The following is a 20,673-nucleotide window of genomic DNA, read 5'->3' as shown; positions in this document are numbered from 1 at the left end:
AAATGAAGCAGGGATACTTTCCCCTTCCTTCCTTTTTACCTCTCTCCTGACCTTCTTCCCCCGCCCCTGCCTCTTATATCTATCTTCAGTGATCTATTTATCTATCTTCTATCATCTCTCTCTCTCTCTCTCTCATCCATCTGTCTCGTGGCACCCCTGCCTCTAAAAACTGATAGCCAGAGGTGGCAAACCACATGCCATCCTAGAATTTCCATTTCTACTAGCGATGGCATGACAGAAACTTTGCTTTGCACTTACTATTTTCTTTCTGTAGACATTTGTGGAAGAACAAAAGGAAAAATGACTATGTACTATTCTCATTATATTGCTTTCTAAAAGACATCCTTAAAGTTCAAGGAAACGAATGATTCTTTGGATGTGTTGGCTTCCAATAGCCCCATTGTTAAGTCTGCAGTGGAGCTCTGACTTCAGGATGGATGTTTTCCAGCATTGCTTCAACATGGCGTTCCGTATGAAAGCTTTCCAAGTGTGTCCTCTTAATGAGACAGCCCAGACAGGCGGCCAAGGCCATGGGTAAAGAACTCTTTGCCTGGATGAAAATGCTGTCTGTGAGCTGTTGTGTAATGTCATGAACCACACAGAATTAAGGCCGTGAGAGATTACACACACCCTAGGAGGTACTCTTCCTATGACCTTAAAATATTACACTTTATGTAAGACACATCCTGAACTTATTTTTAACAAGCTTTGCTCATTAATGACTCAGGTTGCATGGAGATCCCCAGGTCTCTTTAACCCCCAAATTACATTTGTCAAATAGAAACAACTTAGCCGTTTATAGGGTCTCAGTTTCCTAATTTTTTTCTTTTTTTAATAAATGCCAGGATTAGGTCAGATGATCTATCAGAACTTTCGAATGCCAAAGCCTGTGATTATTTGAAACCGCTAGTTACGGGAGCAGCGGGACGTCTCACTTCGGGACCAGCCGCATCCGGAGCCTGTTCTAGCAACAGGACACCAGCGTAGCGGCAGCAGCGTCCAAAAGACTCACAGGCCGGGTGCTTTCCTTGTAGATTTTGGTCACCAATTCTCAAACAAGAAATCACAGACAAATCATCTCATCATCTTCACAGCTGGAGAGAATTTTTGTACTACCCAAATTAGGCCAAGGACTGAGCCACAGTGGGGACTGAACTGCCTTCTTACAAGCTGCAGTCTCCCCAAGTCAGGGTAAAGGGCAACATCAAGGGAAACCTGCCTCAAGGCTAATGAGGACCTTACTGAAAGCAGCCATGGGAATACTTTAGAAAAATTGCCTTCCTGCCAGTGCCCGGATCTCAACTCTACCGTTCTCCAGGAAAATAGACTTTACTTGTGCCTCGTCCCTGCTGCCAGCCCACTAGCTTAATTCAGAGGGAAGGAGGGCTGGTGCTGGCTGTGTCTGTCCCACCCTTCTTTCCCCTTTCACCTTCAGGGCAGCATGGCGGGACTCGCTGCAGACCCACACAGAGAACCAGCTGCCCGTAGGTAGTATTTTGGAACTCCGTGTGTGCAACGGGCAGCTCTTTGCTGGCCACTGTCTTCGGATGCATGTTGTTGTTTGGTTGATTGTTGGCTCGGTGATTCCACACAAGGCTATAAGCTCCATGATGCTAATGATTGTATTTACGTTTTTGTTTTCTTCCCCACCATATATACTCAGTGTCTAGCATTGCCCCTGCACCATCACTGAAAACTAAGAAGAATTTGTTGGGTGAATGAACGGTCTTCTCTAGGTCTGTACCTGGGAGGTCTTCTCCATACCATTTTTTTTTTTTTTTTCATTGAACAGGTATTGGTTGAGCACTCTTGCAGGCCAGGCACTAGTTTGCATGTGGTATACACAGCAATAAGCAAAACGGATAGAGAAATCCATGTCCTGTTGTATTCTACTGGTGAGAAAGTTCTTTTGCAACAAATAGAAATCGCACATGGTTAAGGCAGAGACAGGATGTTTTTGATATGGTGACATGATGGCTATAGTCAAGCTAATTAACATATCCATCACCTCACATGGTTGCTGTGTGTATATGTGTGTTTGTGTGTGTGTGTTTGTGGTGGGAACGTTTGAGATTTACTCTCAGCAAATTTCAAGTGTGTAATACCTGTAGAAATGGGGCAGCAGGGTATTCTAGTCATGAGCTAAGATAAGGATGTGGGGGAAAGGGTCATTGCATTGGCAGTGCATTGGGGAGTAAGTTAGTTACTGGAGAATATGCATGATGGGGAGTGGTGGGCATCAGGACTGTGAGAGTTAGGGTGGGAGAAAACCACAGGGACTCTCTGCCACGCTAAGGAGTACAACCTTTACACTGTGGGTGGTCAGTAGTAACACAAGGTCATAAACAGCGTAGGCAGAGGAGGGCCCTTATCATTAGTGTACCGAAAAGGATTTACTCTGGGATATTATGCAGGGTGGACGGAGGCTGGAGAATTTGAAGGCAGGAGATCTTTCAAGAGGACACTGAATACACTTGACATGACAGGGACTGAGAGCTAACCCAAGGCAATGGGACTGGGAAGGAGAAGATAGGCAGGAGAGCTGTTGGGAAGAAAGATGGGTGCATTGGGTTTGGAGAAGGAGACATTCTAGGTGGAAGGCAATTTGGAGTCTGTGTGAATGGCTGGCTAAAGGGACTGGCGGATAAGCCAGTATTTGGAATTCCTGAGATAAGCCTTTGAAATTCAGGTTTAGAGGTGTTGAGCTTGATGTGTCCTAGACATCCAAAAAATATTGATAGTTAAAAATGTAGATCTGGAGGTTAAAAAAAAAAAAGAGGCTTCATATATGGTTAAAAGGGTCAGGGAAGTGACATAAATCAGTGATAAAGGATGGAAATATATAACATAGAAATGTATGAACTAGAGATTTTTTTTTTAAATTCAGAAGGTGAAACTACAAATAGAACAACATGATTATTGAGGCTCTTTCATAATTTGTTATTTCTTTGATTTGGAACCCAAACCCTAATAGCTTATTTTACCAGAATGAAGATATGAATGTTAGTCTTGCATTTTTAAAATATTTATTTATTTATTTATTTATCTGAGAGAGAGAGAGAATGCGGAGTGAGCAAGGGGAGGGGTAGGGGGAGTCTTCAAGCAGACTCCCCACTGAGTGCACAGCCTAACTGAGGGCTGGAATTCATAGCCCTGAGATCATGACCTGAGCCAAAACCAACAGTTAGACTCTCAACCCACAGAAGCACCCAGGTGCCCTTAGTCTTGCATTTCGAACTTCAGTGTTCAATAATATTCAATCGTAATGCTTTAAGTAGAGGGGGGGCAGTGTTACACTTTATCCATTTTCACAATTTGAAACTAACTGATAGAGGTAATTCTGAACATGGATAGTATCTTAGCACAGTTGTTTTTGTAATTTGTAAAACTTCATCCGAAGGACACGTGGAATTCTTCTATTTTAATAACATCGCATTTGGTTTCTAGTCCTTGGTTGCACTCTATTTTAGTATCTTCTGTTTGGTTCTTCATTCAAAGAGGAGGGCTAACTGCAAAATGTTCGGTCATTTTTATAAAACGTAAAGTCAAATAATAGTTTTTGGAATTCAGTCCTCAACTCCGGAAGTTTGAGAGTGTAGTTGAGGTAAGACTTTCATTTCTAGAAACCAGTTGCAGTGTAGGAAGGTGACCTGGTTCTTATTCCTTGCCTAAGACCTTCCCACAGCCATGATGTTTCTAGGAATAAATGAATGGAATCATACATTTTGGTTGTAAGTACATATAAATACCATTCAAAGAAATATTCAGAGTTAGGTGGGTTGTAAGGTCAACCCAAAAGAGCAAACCTGATCCAGTTTTGACTGGTAAACTAGCCTGGGGGCTTTTCTTGGAGAGCACGTGCAAGTAAAGTTTTTTTGAATAGTTTAAAAAACACCCTCAGCTCCGCGTCACCACCAAGCCAGCTCCTTTCAAACAGTAGAGTGTCTGATTCGTCAAGCCAACTCCTGGCTTGTTGGAGATTCACAGTCTGTGTAGTAATGGCTGCCTTGACAAAGAGTTTCATTTCTAACTTTGAGCACAAACATCTCTCTGGTGAATGATGCAATGTTCTATAACCTAGGAACATATTGCTCTCTTGAATTAAACTTGTACAGCACTGACCATTATAGGCCCACTGTCTGTAGTCTTGACTACTAAATTTGAATTTGTCCAACATGACCATTTTCCTCACATACACAAAAAATCATTTCCTGATGTTATTCTTATCATGGGCATTCTGCCCAAAAGTCCTTTGGCCACATCAAAATTCATTTTGACATCATGAATAAATATAGCTAACTGTGTGGTGTTATTTATATCTGTGCTTTCATCAGCTGCCATAGAAAATGCCACAAAAGATTTAACTTTTTCATGCACTGTGTCCCATAAATGCTTGGCCAAATCTACAATACATGAAACTACAATATTTCTGGCTGGACACATTTTTGCAATTGATTATTTCTGCTTAATGCACATAATTTCTGAGGCATTCCCTAGACACGTTTTATTTTTTTAATAAGCTCACTACCTGCAAACTAAAGCCTGAGGAAATTTTCACTTAATACATAACGGCATTGCACTGTAGCAATGCTTACACTATTTACCTTGGAATGTTAAAAAATTTCAGTTCTTTCTTTAAAATTCATTGATTTTTCATCGTTTCTCTTCATATACTGATCATAGGTTGCATTATGGGTTGTCTAATAATAACATAGTAAGTCACGTTCTCCTAACACCCACTTTTTTTGCACAGTGAATACCTGATAATACCCATTTTTCTTGAAATATTCCCATTGGATTGTCTCTCCTTGCCCATTTTAGATTGTGACATGAATATCAAGAAAATCTGTTTACTATGCAAACCAACAGAACTGCAATTAATGGTAATGCAACATTGCGTAGTGATGAATAGCAACTTCATTGTGTCATGCTTCTGCCTGTATAGGGCTTAGCAGGGGCTGTGGTAAACTAGACTGTGGTAAACTAGTATGTGGGAATTCCCACATACCGGGGATTCCCAGCATATAAAATAGACTTAGTTGTCTTTCAGTTATTGATTTCTTCATTATTTGCCTTTTGATTAGAGAATGTCAGTCACGTGATACCAGGCCTTTAAAATGTAATGAGACTTGTTATGTGTGTGGTGCAAATATTGGGGAAGATTTGTAAGTATTGTGTATGTGCTTCAAAATAATATGTATTCTGCAGGTATGGGCACAGTAGTTTATAGAAGCTCCTACGTCAAGTTTGCTAATGTACAAGTTTCCATGTGATACAGATTCTTGTCTGCTTGATCTGTGGGTTCCAGAATGACGTGTTAAAATCTCTCATTTCACTGTGAACTTGTCTATTTCTGCTTGTGGTTCTGTGTGTTTTTGCTTTAAGTTTTGATACTGTGTAATAAGGTGCATATATAAATTTAAAACTAACCAACTAAGAGTCTTATCACAACCTTCCTTAATTTCTTGCAATGCTTTATATCTAATGCTTCCTTTATTTCTCATTAGTAGACCTGTACCAGTTTGTTTTGTGTAGTATTTGCCAGACATGTCTTTGACTTTCGATATTTTTGTGACTTTGTATATTAGATCTATCCCTTGTAAATGGCATAGAGTGGGAGAAATAGAAAACCTGGTGATTGTTGCTTATACTAGGATTTGCCTTGTTATTTTATAATGATGAATTTGAGACTGTGATCTTTCTCCCTCTCTCTCAATTTTTATTTTTTAATTGGAATTTCAAAATCATAGAAAAGTTTCAAGAACAGACAACACCAGCATACCCTGCACTCAGTTCCACTTTTCTTAATATTTGACCAAAGTTGCCTTATCATTCTGCCTGTCTTTGTCTGTCTACCTTTCTCTATATTTTCTGTATCATTGAAGAATAAGACACAGGTAGGATGCCCCATTATCTTTAAATTGATGAGTGTATATTTTTCTAAAACAAGGCGACTCTCCTACTTAACAGCAGTAAATGTATCAAAATCAGGAAATTACCAGTGGTGCTGTACAACCCCTTTACCCTCAAACTCCATTCAAATTTCTTTCCACTAGCCCAAGGATGTCACTTACAGCAACAATCAAAGAAAGAATCAAACAAGCATATATGACCTGCTTCTTCTTTTTTTTTTTTTTCTTCTTTTCTTTCTGGCCCAGCATTGCATCTGGGATCCTGTATGGGAATTAGTTGTCAAGTTGCTTTAGTCTCCCTCACTTTGGAACAATTTTTCAGCCTTCCCTTGGCTTTCATGACTTAATATTTTGAAACTGTAGCGCCCGGTTAATTTGATTACAAATTTGTTAAATATTTCCTCATGATCCAATTCAGGTGATATGGTTTTGGCAGAAATATTAGAGACTTGTTACTCTATTTGATTCAGGGTTGATTTGTCCCATGACAGCTGATGTTCACTTTTATCTCTTGGCTGAAAAGGTGTCTGCCAGATGTCATCACTGTAAGGTCAATTTAAATTTACATATTAAGTACCATAATTAGTACATATTTCTTGGAAAGCTCCTTCCAGATTATGAAAATATCAAACTACACCCACCGGTTTTAGCATCCGCTGATGGGTCTGCTTCTTAACTTATTGTTTTCTCGAAGGCCAAGGAGTAGGATGAAAATGGAACAGTTAGGATCTAAGTCAATTTCTTGTGTTTCTCTTTTGAAGAACGGATGGGTATAGAGTTTGTTATTCTCTCAAATAGGGTTTCATCCTGTGGACCACCTGTCTTTGGAGTTACTTCAGACATTTGTTAACTCTGCCCCACCTGAGATCTACTGATTCAGAATCTGGATGGTGGGAGAGGGAGATTGCAATTTTTCACAGATTCTTAGGTGATTCCTAATTATAGAGAAACATGCTAATAAAGAGAGTCAAGTGACCCTTAGTTTAAAAACTTGCCTCATGCTAGCAAATTGTGGACAACAGATATAGAGGTTGCATTTAATGCAATAGGTCATAAAACATTGCATCAGATATGCCATTGAGACAGGATAGATTTATTCCATTTAGGATGCTCACATTTTGTCCTCAAACAGATGAATGTGCAGCAGACCATTTAAGCAGAAGGCTGTTCTTCTCTACATAATCTAACAAATGAAGTGGAAAAAAAAAAAAAGATACTTTCTCTGTAGTTCTAAGGTCTCCACCCACAGTCTAAACTTTGTATTTTGCTCGGTCACTATCAAAGCACATGGCATTTCAGTCCTATCTGGCTTATTCAAGCCTCCCATCTTCAGCTCCTTATTTCCTCCGCTTTCCAGTAGCAAACACACTATTATCCGTAGAGTTGCTAGGTTCTTTGTCTCTTGAAAGCCTCTGCTGCTGTGCCTCATGAAAGAAAATTCTATTTTTGTGTATAACACCTTTTCAGTGGCTGTTTTACCTTGGAAAATTTATCTGAGCCACAGTCCCAGACCTGTTACTTCTGGCCACCTTTATTATAGTGGCTGGTATGAATTGGCATCCCATGAACTTTTCACAATTATAGTCCTATTTCAGATCTCCCCCAAGTGCCATAACTTTGCCCAAGTGGATTTATTAAGTACTCTTTAATCAGCTCAAACCTAAATCTCGTGAGTAAAATGCAGTCTGGGCTTCCTCAGTTAATATTAATGCCTTTTTCATCCAGGCTTTTCTGTAATTCAACTGTAGGGTATTTCTTTGCGAGGAAATTGCCTACCAAAAATGGTCGCTTATAGTTTTTTTCTGGTATTAGGTGAAGTGGTGGGTTTTTTAATTTATTTAATATGACAGACACATAACTTAGAATTATTTTTCACTTGATGACTATTCTTCATAATTCTGAATAGAAATGTTGTCATCTTAAATCAAAACATGGAAGATGGAAGTATAAGGGAAACCACCTGCGAATGAGAACTTTGAACACAGGGGGAAAAAACAACAACCCAACAACAACCCTGCCATTTCTTGAGATTTAATCAAAGAACAGAATGATAAAACAGCAAAAGTAGTTTGGTTAAAACATTTGTATGTTTTTATTATTTGTATGTATTTATTAATACATACATTTATATTTGTATGTATTTATTAATACATCAACAGGTTATCTTTTACTCATTTCTCTACTGCTTACCAAAATTGATTTTACATACACACCATGACATTTTGACACGGCTGATTTTTACAGATGTAAACAGATGCTCTGGAAGGCTAGATAACCTTCCCTAATATTAGAAACAGCCATGCCAGTCTAACTTTAAAATTATGCCTCTCCTTTTCCATCATCTTGTTCATTAGGATTCCCATCACATTAGGTACAGAAATTATGGTCCTTGGTGAAGCCAAATATTGACATAAATCTGAATCCATTAGGTTAAAATGAAAGAAAATTTAAATTTTCTTAATTTCAAACAAAAAAAGAGTTATTGCTAGATTGTCCTTCGCCTTAAAAACAAAAGATGATTTTTTTTTTTTTGCAAATGAAACATTTTTTTCCCCATTTCTTGCAAAGGAGATTGTAATTAGGAAATTATATTTCTTAGAAGGAATTGTAAGCATAAAAACTCTATGTGCTTCAAGTTGTACTGGCAAACTTAAGTGCTTATTGGTTTCTTTCTACGAATAAGAGCAATGCTAGCAAGACCAAATAAATAAAGTAAAATGGTTTTCAATGTCCCATTATTTTGAGATATTGGCAATTTGTACACCCTGGTGATATATATGAGTGGGCGTGCGTGTGCCTAGCACCTGTGCATCCAGATTCCTGCTTCCTCCTCCCTTCTCTACCCCTCCCTTCCTGGCCCCTTCTGTCTTTTTCCCTCTCATTCACTTTTCTTCTGTCTCTCGCTCTGTGTTCTATTTCTAGTTTTCTCACTTGACACTTAGAAATCAATACCCACCTATATTCAGTGTGCACTGTGCCCACTTCAAATTCCTCTGTCTCCTTTCAAGATGCATATATATTTAGTCACATTGCCAGGCCTTGGCAAATGAAAAATAATCATGTTTTCAGTTTCAACAAAAATTCTGATTCACTTGACATTTAATTTACTAATTACCCTGGAACTTTCCAAGATAAACTAAAAAAAAAAAAAAAAAAAAATTCACCTTTTCACTTTGACGATTGAAGTCCTCTCAAACAAAACACATTTGTATTACTGAGAATGAGGCTATAATACGAAAGAAAAACCAGTTTTTAGTTGTTCATTCTTGTATTTTATTTTTGTAATATGTGCTTTGCTTTCTCAATTTATAAAAGCAATTCAATATAGTATTTAAAGGTATAAAAAAGTATATTGAATGTAATAAAAATTTACCTGCCATTCTATGAATGAGAAAATTAAACTTTTATTTAAGGTTTATTTTTTATTTTTTTTTTCCAGTTAGTTCTCAGGTACCTCTCAGTGTTGTCGTCTAAAAAAATCAAGCGATTGTTCCTTGTTGCCCTTCCTCAACTCAACTGGCTTGTGTCTCTTCTTATATGTTATCATAATTCTCTGTGCTTCTTCTTCTTTTTTTTTTTTTTAAAGATTTATTTATTTATTTATTTTTACAGAGATCACAAGTAGGCAGAGAGGCAGGCAGAGAGAGAGAGGGGGAAGCAGGCTCCCTGCTGAGCAGAGAGCCCGATGCGGGGCTCGATTCCAGGGGCTCCATCTTAGGACCCTGAGATCATGACCTGAGCCAAAGGCAGAGGTTTTAACCCACTGAGCCACCCAGGGGCCCCGTTCTCTGTGTTTCTTATTCATAGGACATAAGCACTCTAGGTGTAGCGGATTATTTATTACCCGTCTCCACTTGAGGCACAGACTCTGTCTTAGTTCTTTGTCTTGATGGCCCAGCTCTTAGCAAAGGGAACAAATTAATACAAACATACAAAATTTTGAATGATACTATATTAGTTTTATAATCTGTTTAAATATTAACGTGCAATTTCCCTTGTTATTAAATGTTTTCTGAAACATATATATATGTTTTATCTGTATCTATATGTATAACTATAGAGAGATATAAATGTAGATGTTTTCCATTTTGTGTATTCAGACACAGTAACTTTTTCCTTGATAGAGTCTACCTATATTGTTATGTGTTATAAAGACTTACATACATGTTTACCAACATTTTCCCCATTTATTTATATTTAAACCTTAACACTCTTAGAAATTTTTTTTAACTTCTTGTTATGAAAATGTAGAAAAATAATGTAAGGAGCTCTTATGAGCATTTTAATGAGATTTGCACTTACAAATTTATGGTCAATCCTCTTTCATTTATCCCCTATCCACTCCTTTCTTCTTGATTATGTTGAGGTGAATCCCAGATGTCATCTGGGATTGTTCTATAAATATTGTTCTATAAATATTGTTCTATAAATATTTCTTTAGGTATCTCAATAAGGCCTCTTTAAAAGGATATAACTGCAATACTATTGTGGTAACTAAAACAATGAACACTTATTCCTCAGAGTATTAAATTTTTATGTACTGAATGAAATTGGGGGTCTCTTCGATTTTCCCTCTGGGTTCTTACTGTCTGTCTCATAAGCAGTTTTTGAACAGTCTGTGCTTTTCAGTGTAGTTCTTTCTTCTTGAGGAGCCTCGGCAGTGGGGACTGCCTTTCTTTATCTTTCTGTCTGTCTGGTCCCTGCGGTCATGCAGTCTGTATAGTTCATGCAACTACACCAGTTCTCTGGCTTCTTCCTGAGGATTCTTGCTGTTTTTCAGTTGGCAAGGATAGTGTGACAAATCTGGGGCCTTCCAGCTTCTTTTGGTTGCTGCTAATAAGGTGTTACTCACCTGCTTTAGGCAAAGTTGGAGTTGAATTCCAAGTGCAACCATGCCCTCTCGTCCCACAGTCAAGGTTCTTCTCAGGGCACAACCTTCCAAACTGGGAGGATTGGGCTTTCTCAGGAGGAGGAGGAGCTACAGCGTGTATTTCCCTGCTTGTCTTCAGTGTTTCCTCTGCCTGTATTCTTCAGCTTCCTGTTTGGGGCTGCATTTTTTTTCTTTCCTTCTGTAGCAGATGTGGACTTTTGCCTGGATTAATGTTTCCCTGTCCATTTATTTTAATAGAAACTTGGCATGGGGGGGCTGGATATCTGAAACTACATGATGTTATGGGAAGCCCCCTATGAACTTTCTTGGGAGAAAATACCTTAAGGATTATTTCTGAAGAGGCAAAAGCTGGTAATTGTCCAATAATTCAAGAAGCTTGAAACCTTTACTCATCATTTTAAGAAACACATTTGGCAACTTAGTAATAACAGCTAAAATAGCACTCTGAGATCAGGTAATGACTTACATTAATAAATGAAATGCCAGCTCTGTTCAACATAAAATATTGAGCCCCCCCACCCCTTTCTCTGTTCCATAAGCCATTTTTCCTCTGGCTTTGGATTCAGATTCTTTGCAAGTCAAGGTACTTCCATATACTCTGACCTCTGACTCCACAGAGGCCACAGTGACTTGTGAGAAAGAGAACAACACACTTAGTTTCGGAAAGGCTTGGTTTTATTTTTCTCATCCTCTCTGTCCTAGAGCATGTCACTTCACATCCTTCAAGTTTGGGGTTATTAACTATAAGATGGCTTAATAATTGTTTCACTCATGGGATAGTTGTGCAGATGAAGAGATAGAATAAATATAAAAGTTTGAAACATATACTAATATTAATTCCTATTATGAGGGTGTGTTTTGCAAATTAAGATGGTTCATAATAGCTGGTCCTCGTTGTAAGATTTAAAATCCATGGAAAGGAGGATTTGAATGCCCACTAATCTTTTTCTGTGGAAGCCACTGGCCTACTTAGCTTTGGAACTCACTTGCAGTTCACAGATTCTTTGATTCTACAAACAAGAGAAATTTTAAAGCTAGTGTGATTCTCGTGTGGCTTTCTCAGGTTAATCGTTAGGTGCTACAGACACCGTCTTTCTGAGGTGTGAAGCAGACTATTTAGGAGGTTGGGTTCCCTGGGAAATTGACTCTGAGGAGAGATTTGCATGCAAAGCATAGAGGCTGCTTTTAGGCAACAGGCTTGAGCAATGGAAATCTGAATGAGGTAAAAGGGCCTACAGCAGTGGACAGAGAGAATGCAGACAGGGAATGCAAACAGGCTTATTAAGCAAACTGCCTCAGAACAACCATAGACCCTAACTGACCAATTACAGCCAGGCACAATTTCTTTCTTTCTTTCTTTCTTTTTTTTTTTCTTTTCTTTCTTTCTTTTTCAACCAGGCACAATTTCTAAGAGGAAAATTTCATACTCTCTCACTCACACCCTGTAACTGTGACCCCTCACTACTGCCTTGTGGCAGATGGTCTTTCCTCCACTGTCCTGCCCACTGCTCCCTTGTGGGAGCAGTGAACTTCTATCTCTTTTCTGTCTTGGGTGAATTCTTTCACCACCTGCATCACTGGCCCCTACCCAGTTGGCAGAATGTTTATTGGAGAGCACTTGTTGTGACAATGTCCCGGGGTGGGGGGTATTTTGGGTGGGGAGATGTTGACCTGACATGTGCTCACAACAGAGGCTCCAGTCAGTCCCACCAGGAATCTTAGAATTTGTGTGGCCCTTCTGAATTGTTCTGTCCTAAAGCAAAGGAGCTAGACCTTAGTATTTCCCCCCTTCCACCACCAAGGGCTGCCTTAGGGGAAAGGGCATGACCTTAGTGGAGGTGGTGCTCTTTGCCCAAGGGCTGAGCTCTTGAGTGTCAGCCATCAATACTCCAAGCAGCTGGGAGCTTGGATACCTCCAACCTGAAGGAAGATCTATCTGTGCAATGAACACCATTCACCACAACGGTCTTTATCTTGCAAACAACTAGCCTATTACTGGGAGTCTTCATTTATCTTCACAAATTGCATTTTCATTTGTATTCTATAGCTAAATTCCCTAGCATCTACCATTTATATAAATCTGGGCAAAATAAATGTAAAGGCCTGAGCCTTAGTTTCCACATATAAAGTATATTATTCCCACCATTTTTTTGTGAGGATTAAGTGAGAGTCCACTCATGTTATAGATAAGGCAAGTTGTAAATCAAGTGCATCACGGTATCTTGGGGGAATGAAAGTCCTAAGACAACAGGGATCTGGGACATGAGAAATTATAATGTCTGATTATAAAACATTCCAATCTGATTGCTAGGTCAGAATGGTAGAAAGGCTCATTTTTGGTTGGATTTGAATAACTTCAAAGGAACTTCCAATTTCCAAAGGACACATTTCAGGAATTAGACTGGATTTAGAATTTGAGTAAAAGAAAAAAAATCACTGCATGGCTTAAACAATGGCTTCGTTTCATTGATATTCCTATTCCTGCCTTTTGATCAGCAAGGAGAAGTAGAGGGTGTACCAAAAATCTAGGGTATTACTTATATTGCTTCAGCTCAGTGTCTGATTAAGGGAAACCCTTTGAATTCTTTAAAGGAAGATAGTAGGTGTTGAAGATTAACACCTAAATAAGAACCTACTCCTAGGAGTTCAGCATACCAAATGGCAATACTGGGTCTATCCATTGCAGTCATCTTGTCTCAACTGGAAGACACGAAAGCAATTCTTGATTATTGCCACCATTATTATTATTATTTTAAGATTTTTTTTTCTAAAAGATTTTATTTATTTATTTGACAGAGAGAAATCACAAGTAGGCAGAGAGGCAGACAGAGAGAAGGAGGGGAAGCAGGCTCCCTGCTGAGCAGAGAGCCCAATGCGGGGCTCAATCCCAGGACCCTGAGATCATGACCTGAGCCGAAGGCAGAGGCTTAACCTACTGAGCCACCCAGGCGCCCCAAGGTTTTATTTATTTACTTATAAATAAATAAAGTAGGGAGGAGGGACAGAGGGAGAGGGAAAGAATCTCAAGCAGACTCTGCACGCAGTGAAGAGCCTGACTTGGGGCTCAATCCTACCACCTTGAGATCATGACCTGTGCTGAAACCAAGAGTCAGAAGCTTAATTGCCTGAGCCACCCAGGTGCCCTGATTGTTGCTTTTAGATCTTGACTTAGTTATAGCACAGTCTCATGTGTATGGGTTGTGTTAATATCCTGCACATTAACAGGCATGCTTCTTTGGATTAACACCTAAAAAGCAACAAGTTTATATGGAATTAAATATTTTTCTAGAAGAACTTTTTTGAATGGAAAAGTTATCCATTGAGGAGTTCTCTTAACGGGGCTGAAGGATATTCTAAATCCATTCAATTATATTTATAGGCCTTAACTCCCCCTCTCTGAGGCCACAGGGGTCAAGGTCAGCCATCCCCCTGGGTACTTTCAACAGATGGGGCCTTGTACCTTCAGCACTGGCCAGCCATTGGCCTTGAAAACAGCAAAGTTTTCTGTTGTCTTTGGGGTAGGCTAAATAGAGTTCTATTACAGAACTCTATTATGGTTATAATGTAAATACCCTAGCGATAAGGGTACAAAGAAAATGCTTTTCCATTAATAACCTTGGTATAAATCTGTTAATTTTTTTCAATCAGAAAACTAGCTTGCAGCAAGTTTTAAAAATAGAGACAAGGGTGCCTGGGTGGCTCAGTGGGTTAAAGCCTCTGCCTTCAGCTCAGGTCATGATCCCAGGGTCCTGGGATTGAGTCCTACATCGGACTCTCTGCTCAGCAGGGAGCCTGCTTCCTCCTCTATCTCTGCCTGCCTCTCTGCCTACTTGTGATCTTTGTCTGTCAAATAAGTAAATAAAATCTTCAAAAAAAATTAAAAAAAAGTAGAGACAAAACATAGAGGAGAGCAAAATACAAGCTGCTTGAGACTCCCCTTTCTAAAATATAATTTTGAAACGTTCAAAAATACGTGAATTATTGTGAAAAGATTATTGTGTTAGAATTTAGAGGACTGAGTTCTAGAAGAATATTTGCCCCATGAATTTTTGCAAAAACACTTGTTCTTTCCATGTCTATATTTCTTGGGTTAAAATCTAGGACTTCGAGCTAGATCAGGACTGAGCAAATTTTTCCTGTAAGGGCCAGATAATAAATCTTTTAGGCTTTGGGGGCCAGACAATCCCTGCAACTACTCAACCCCTGTAACAAGAAAGTAGGGGTGGAAAACAGGTCAACAAAGGGGTGTGGCTGTGTTCCATTTAAACCGTATTTACAAAAGCCTACAACTGGCTGGATTGGATCCAGGGTCTGTAGTATGCTGACCTCTGCACTAGACAACAGTTTCTAAACTCGAGTTATTAGTAGAATCCCTGAATGTATCAGGTATCTGTTGCCTGGCATCACAAACGTTGTGAATAGAGTCCCGGCCAAAGATTTTTGGCCGGGACTCTATTCTTCGTTGCATACAACAAAAAGCAGTGATTTATCACGTGCCTGCGACTCCACTGAGTTGGTCCTGCTGGGCTTGCAGACATGAGCTCAGCTCAGATGGGGTCAGCTCTGCCTCCTGCTGCAGATACGTGGGTTGGCTGGGACAGCTGGGATGGTTCTCTTCCAAGTATATTAATTCTGCAGGTGCTCTAAAGCCATCGCAGGAGCTTTCTCTGCATCAATGGTGCAGACACAAGAGTGCATGTGTGAATGGACAGGGGAGGCTTCTTAAAGGCCTAGGTTTGAAATTGGCACAATGACAATATCACTTCTGTCCCCATGTCATGGTCCAAAGCAAGTCCTAGCCACTGGCGCAAGTGAAAGGGTGGAGAAATGTATTCTACCCGTGATGAGGTCATGGCAAGAGGGTGGATAGAGGGTCATCCGACCCATCAAACTGGAGACTTTTTATTTTTATTTTTTTAAATCACACTTTCGGGTCCAGTGCCAGAGGTTCTGAATCAGCCGGTCCCCGGCCGAGTTTAGAAGTATGTAGGCACTTAACCATCTTGATGATCAGTCATTGCAGAGAACCACTCAATTAGATGCTTTCTCGGGCCACTTACAACTCCATTTCATTTGATTCTATGAAATGAAGAATTTCTGTTTTTTTTTTTTTTCTCAAGTGTACTTTGTTCTCAGAAAGTTTTAAAATTTGATAGCCAGGTTCTGCCGTCGCTTGGTATTTCAGGGTCACAAAGCCGGCTGACCATGTCCTTGATGGCAACTCTGTTCTCCCCCACACAGAGCTCTGACCTGCTTTTCTCTCACCCACTCCTCCACCTCCTCCCCGGAACCCTCCTGGTGGGACCGGCTCATCAGGCGCTCATGGAGGCGAGTTGGTGATGGCTATCAGTCGGCACAGCTGGACTAAAACCAACTCATTTCACACTGCAGTGGCTGGTAATCAAACGGTACTACATGCTTTATTAATTTGTAATCACCCTCCCCCCGCCCTTCCCTTTTCTTATACTCATAGGTCGCTTAAAAATTTTTTGATTGTGCAACAGTGGGGGATAATCCTTCTCTAAAAAAGGTGGCACTTTCATTATACAATTGCTAAACTCAGCATCTTGGGGGCATTTCTCATGAATATTAAATGCTTCATTTTAAAATTTATATTTGGGGTGATTTTTCTTTCCTCGTTTGAAAGAAGCTTTTAATTGTGGCATAATGGCTGGCCTGTCACCATCAATATCCCTGGGTCAATAGTATATTAGCAGGTAGCAATGTTAGGTCTCTATTAAGTCACAGCTGTGGGTAGGCGGAACATGGATGCCTGGATAAGCTCTTTCGTGAAAGCTGATGTCAGCGTGTCATTGCCAACCACAGAAGAATTATATTCATCATTTGGCTCGCTAAAATAACATGAATTTCTTTTAAAAGTCCATACATTTAAATTGCCAGCATATGATTTATGCAACACCAGAATTCGTCAGCTGGTTTAAGCCTACAGAGACTTATGTAGGCAGTGGGTGGGAAGAAAATGCACGATGCAGAACCCAGAAGGACTTTTTTTATGTTGGATATTACTCATTTTTATTAATACATTACATTTATATAGAAACGTTCTTTCACTTACCATGAAGCTTCTCAAAAAACGTATTTAATGAATCCTGCTAATATAACCCAGACTAGTTGTGCATCACCCCCTAGAGGTGGCTAGAGGTAGGACATCTGTTGTGTTGATGCTCTTCTTAAGTGACAAGCAAAACAGTATTCATGATGTCTGCCATATTTCTGTCAGTTGGTTTGTGAATGGTTCCATTTTGGGGAAAAAGAATCCACAAAAGAATCATTTAAAACACCAGAAACAAGTAATAGAGGGCAGTGATCTTACAATGGTCAGCAGATGTTTTTTTTTATATAGGGCCAAGGTGTAATATTTCCAACTTTGCGGGCACTATGAGCTCTGTTGCACTATTCAGCTTTGCCACCATAACATGAAAGTGGCTGCAGACAACACATAAATAGATGATGATGGCTATGGTTTTGTTTCAGGAGGCACGTTAATGCTCAGAGACTTGAGTTTGTATTTGCCAGCGATTTATTTAACACAGGTTCACTGTAGGAATTTCATAAGCCAATAGCATACCAGAAAATGTTTCTTTATAAGAAAAACAAAACAAAACAAAACAAAAAACAACCCAAAGCAAAAAAACAAAACAAAACAAAACAAAAAAACAAAAAAAAACCCAAACTCCAAACCAATGACAGAGTAATCACACTATTGTTCCTGGCAAAGGAAAAGAGTAATGCAAATTTAGTCGAGGTATAGCATTATATGAGTCAGTCCTCAGGAGAGATGGCTTGGCCAATCTGGGGCTGATGTCTAGCTGCCGTTGCAAAAGTACAAGTTCCCTGTTTCCAGAGCATGTTGCTAAGGAACCATAGTATTGGTGTTGAGAGGCCAGAAGTTCTTTCTTGGGGTGGTTTCTCTGCTTTCATTACTGCCCATAAAAGAGTTGCTTTACCTCAGTGGGATCTAATTGCTCCTTGGTTCGGAGAGTTCTTTAGATCAGCAAAGTGTCCCTTGCTCAGACCAAACACTCTCAGGTACCCCCTTACACACTCCCAGTATTTATAGTTTAATGTCCCTTGCCATAGTTGCTGCTTCATATGTATTTACTGATAAGCCCCAGCCGGGCCCTTCAGCAGCTGAGCTGAGTACTTACCAATGACAACAGATGAGATGACAATATCCTGTCACAGCTTACTTCACTCTTAATCAAAACAACTTGACTCTTTAAAACAGTTTCTTTTTTTTTGTCATGCACAAGTAAGTGGATTTGAAATCATATCAACTAATATACAACAGCTACAGTCAAATAAAATTTTATTTACAAAAACGGACAGTGAGAAACACCAATTAAGAGACAGAGAATACCAGAGACCCAATCATATATCGTCTATAAGAAACCTACTTTAAATATAAATACACAGATGAATGAAAAGTTAACGGGCTAGAGAAAGATAAATTGAGCTAACACTAATTAAAAGAAAACGGGAATAGCTATATTAATTTCAAACAAAGAAGACTTCAGAACAAGAAATATTGTCTGGATTTAGGAGGGCCCATTACATAATTATAAAGAGACCAATTCTCCAAGAAGACGTAACAATCCTTAATGCATACATGTCTAACAATAGAGCATCAAAATATATGAGACAGAAACTGACAGAACTGTAAGGAGTGGCAGACAGGTTCACTATTACAGTTGGAGACTTCAACACCCCTCTACCAGTAACTGACAGATCTGGGCAGCAGAAATTGAGTAAGGACATAGTTGAAGTGAAGAGCACCATCAATCAACTAGATCTAATTGACACTTATAGATTATTTTGTCCAACAACAGCAGAATACACATTTTTTTCCCCAAGTTCACATGGAACATTCACCAAGATATACCCCATCCTGGACCATGAAACACACTTTAGCACATTTAAAAGAATAGAAATCATGCAAGTATGTTCTCAGACCATAGTGAAAGTGAAAGCACACACACACACACACATGTAGATATATATATATATATATATATATATATACACACACACTAGAAATAAAGAAATAAAAATACTATAGATAAATATACTAGAAATAAAAAACAGCTAGAAAATGCTAAAATATTTGGAGATTAAACTACACACTTCTAAATAAGGGGTCAAAGAAATCTCGAGAAATTTAAAAATATTTTGAATTAAATTAAAATGAAAGTACAGTTTCTCAAAATTTATGAGATGCAGCAAAAGCAATGTTTCAAGGTAAATTTATAGCACTGAATGCATATGTTAGAAGGAAGAAATATCTAAAGTAAAAAAGACTCAGTGTACTGATTTAACCCATGGCCTGTAGATTGTTGACCCTTGATCTACCTAAAGGGTTATCACTTTCATTCTAAAATAAGCCAAATTATTTCGCTGTACTCCATGTTTACAAAACCATGGAAAGCCATCCTAAACCACTGGGGCATCTATCAAAATCGAACTGCAAGATAAATTAGACAAAATAAACACAGACCTTTGATACCCTCAGCATCCATCTCATGGGTGATTGGCATTAGGCACCCAGCTCCTAACACCTTATCTAACCCTCCTTTCAAATTGTATTTCTTTTTTTTTTTTTAATTGACATATAAAGTATTACTTGCCCCAGAGTTACAGGTCTGTGAATTATCAGGCTTACATTTCATAGCACTCACCATAGCACATACTCTCCCCACTGTCCATAACCCAGCCACCCTATCCCTACCCCCCCCACCTCCCAGCAGCCCTCAGTTTGTTTCGTGAGATTAAGAGTCTCTTACAAAGGGGTGCCTGGGTGGCTCAGTGGGTTAATCCTCTGCCTTCGGCTCAGGTCATGATCTCGGGGTCCTGGGATCGAGCCCCGCATTGGGCTCTCTGCACAGCAGGGAGCCTGCCTCCCTCTCTCTCTCTCTGCCTGCCTCTCTGCCTACTTGTGATCTCTCTCTCTGTGACATGAAGAAATAAAAAATCTTAAAAAAAAAAAAAAGAGTCTCTTACAAACCTGTATTTCTAACGGACATCTCCTTCCCTCCAATAGTTTCAAACTGGTCTTCTCTCTTGTCCTCTTTACAATCTATATTCTTTATGCAAGAGCCCAAGTCAATCTTCAAAAAATCATTCTTCTGCTTAAAATTCCTTATGTTTTTCCTGTTGCCTTTATGATTAGAAAAAAAAAAATCCTTAACACCTGCAAGGCTGGCATAATCTAGCCCTCTCCTCTCCCCCAACATAATCTCATGCTTTTATTCCCATTCACTTATTATTCCTCCAAAATACTGAGTGCCAAACATTTTCTTCCATTGCACTGGGTATGTACAGTTCTCAAGAAGGCATCTTCACATTCCTTTCTCTTCTAGATAATTCCTCCTTGCATTAATTTCTTAGAGCTGCTTTAACAAATTATCATAGACTCGGTGGCTTAAAATAACATAATTTATTACAGTTCTGGAGGCCAGAACTCCAAAATCAGTTTTACTAGGATGAAGTCAGGATATCAGCAGGGTTGATTGCTCTGGAGATTCTGAGGGGAGGACTTGTTTCCATAACTTTTTCGATTTCTAGTGGCTGCCTCTATTTGTGGTTTGTGGCTGGTTTGTGGCTCCTTCTTCCATCGTCAAAGCACATGATCCACTCCCTGCTTCTGTCATCACATTGCCCTCTCCTCTGACTCTGGCTGCTCCTACATGCCTCTTACAAGGACACTTGTGATGTCATTTAAGTTCCATTCAGATAACCCAGAGGATTTCCCCATTTCAAGATCCTTAACTCAATCACATCTACGAAGTCCTTTATCACTGAAGGTGACATTCACAGGTTCTGGACATTAAGATGTGGACACTTCTGGGGGAC

General features: G+C 39.3%; 1 pseudogene across 1 annotated transcript in view; it reads right to left on the bottom strand.

Moving 5' to 3' along the window:
- Positions 1-403: 403 nt before the first annotated feature.
- LOC309870623 (RIB43A-like with coiled-coils protein 1) overlaps positions 404-20,673 on the bottom strand; it is a 171,049-nt pseudogene continuing 150,779 nt past the window's right edge. Inside the window, exons 5-7 of the transcript in view lie at positions 4,193-4,334; positions 915-1,050; positions 404-574 (exon numbers count right to left, since the gene is read on the bottom strand). The product of the transcript in view is annotated as an RIB43A-like with coiled-coils protein 1 (transcript). The remainder of the gene's footprint in view (positions 575-914; positions 1,051-4,192; positions 4,335-20,673) is intronic.

This window comes from Mustela nivalis, assembly GCF_964662115.1.
Source record: "Mustela nivalis genome assembly, chromosome: 8".
In the NCBI taxonomy this organism is placed as follows: Eukaryota; Metazoa; Chordata; class Mammalia; order Carnivora; family Mustelidae; genus Mustela; species Mustela nivalis.
The sequence above is the reverse complement of the archived record's forward strand: the minus strand, read 5'-3'. Positions and strand labels throughout refer to the sequence as shown.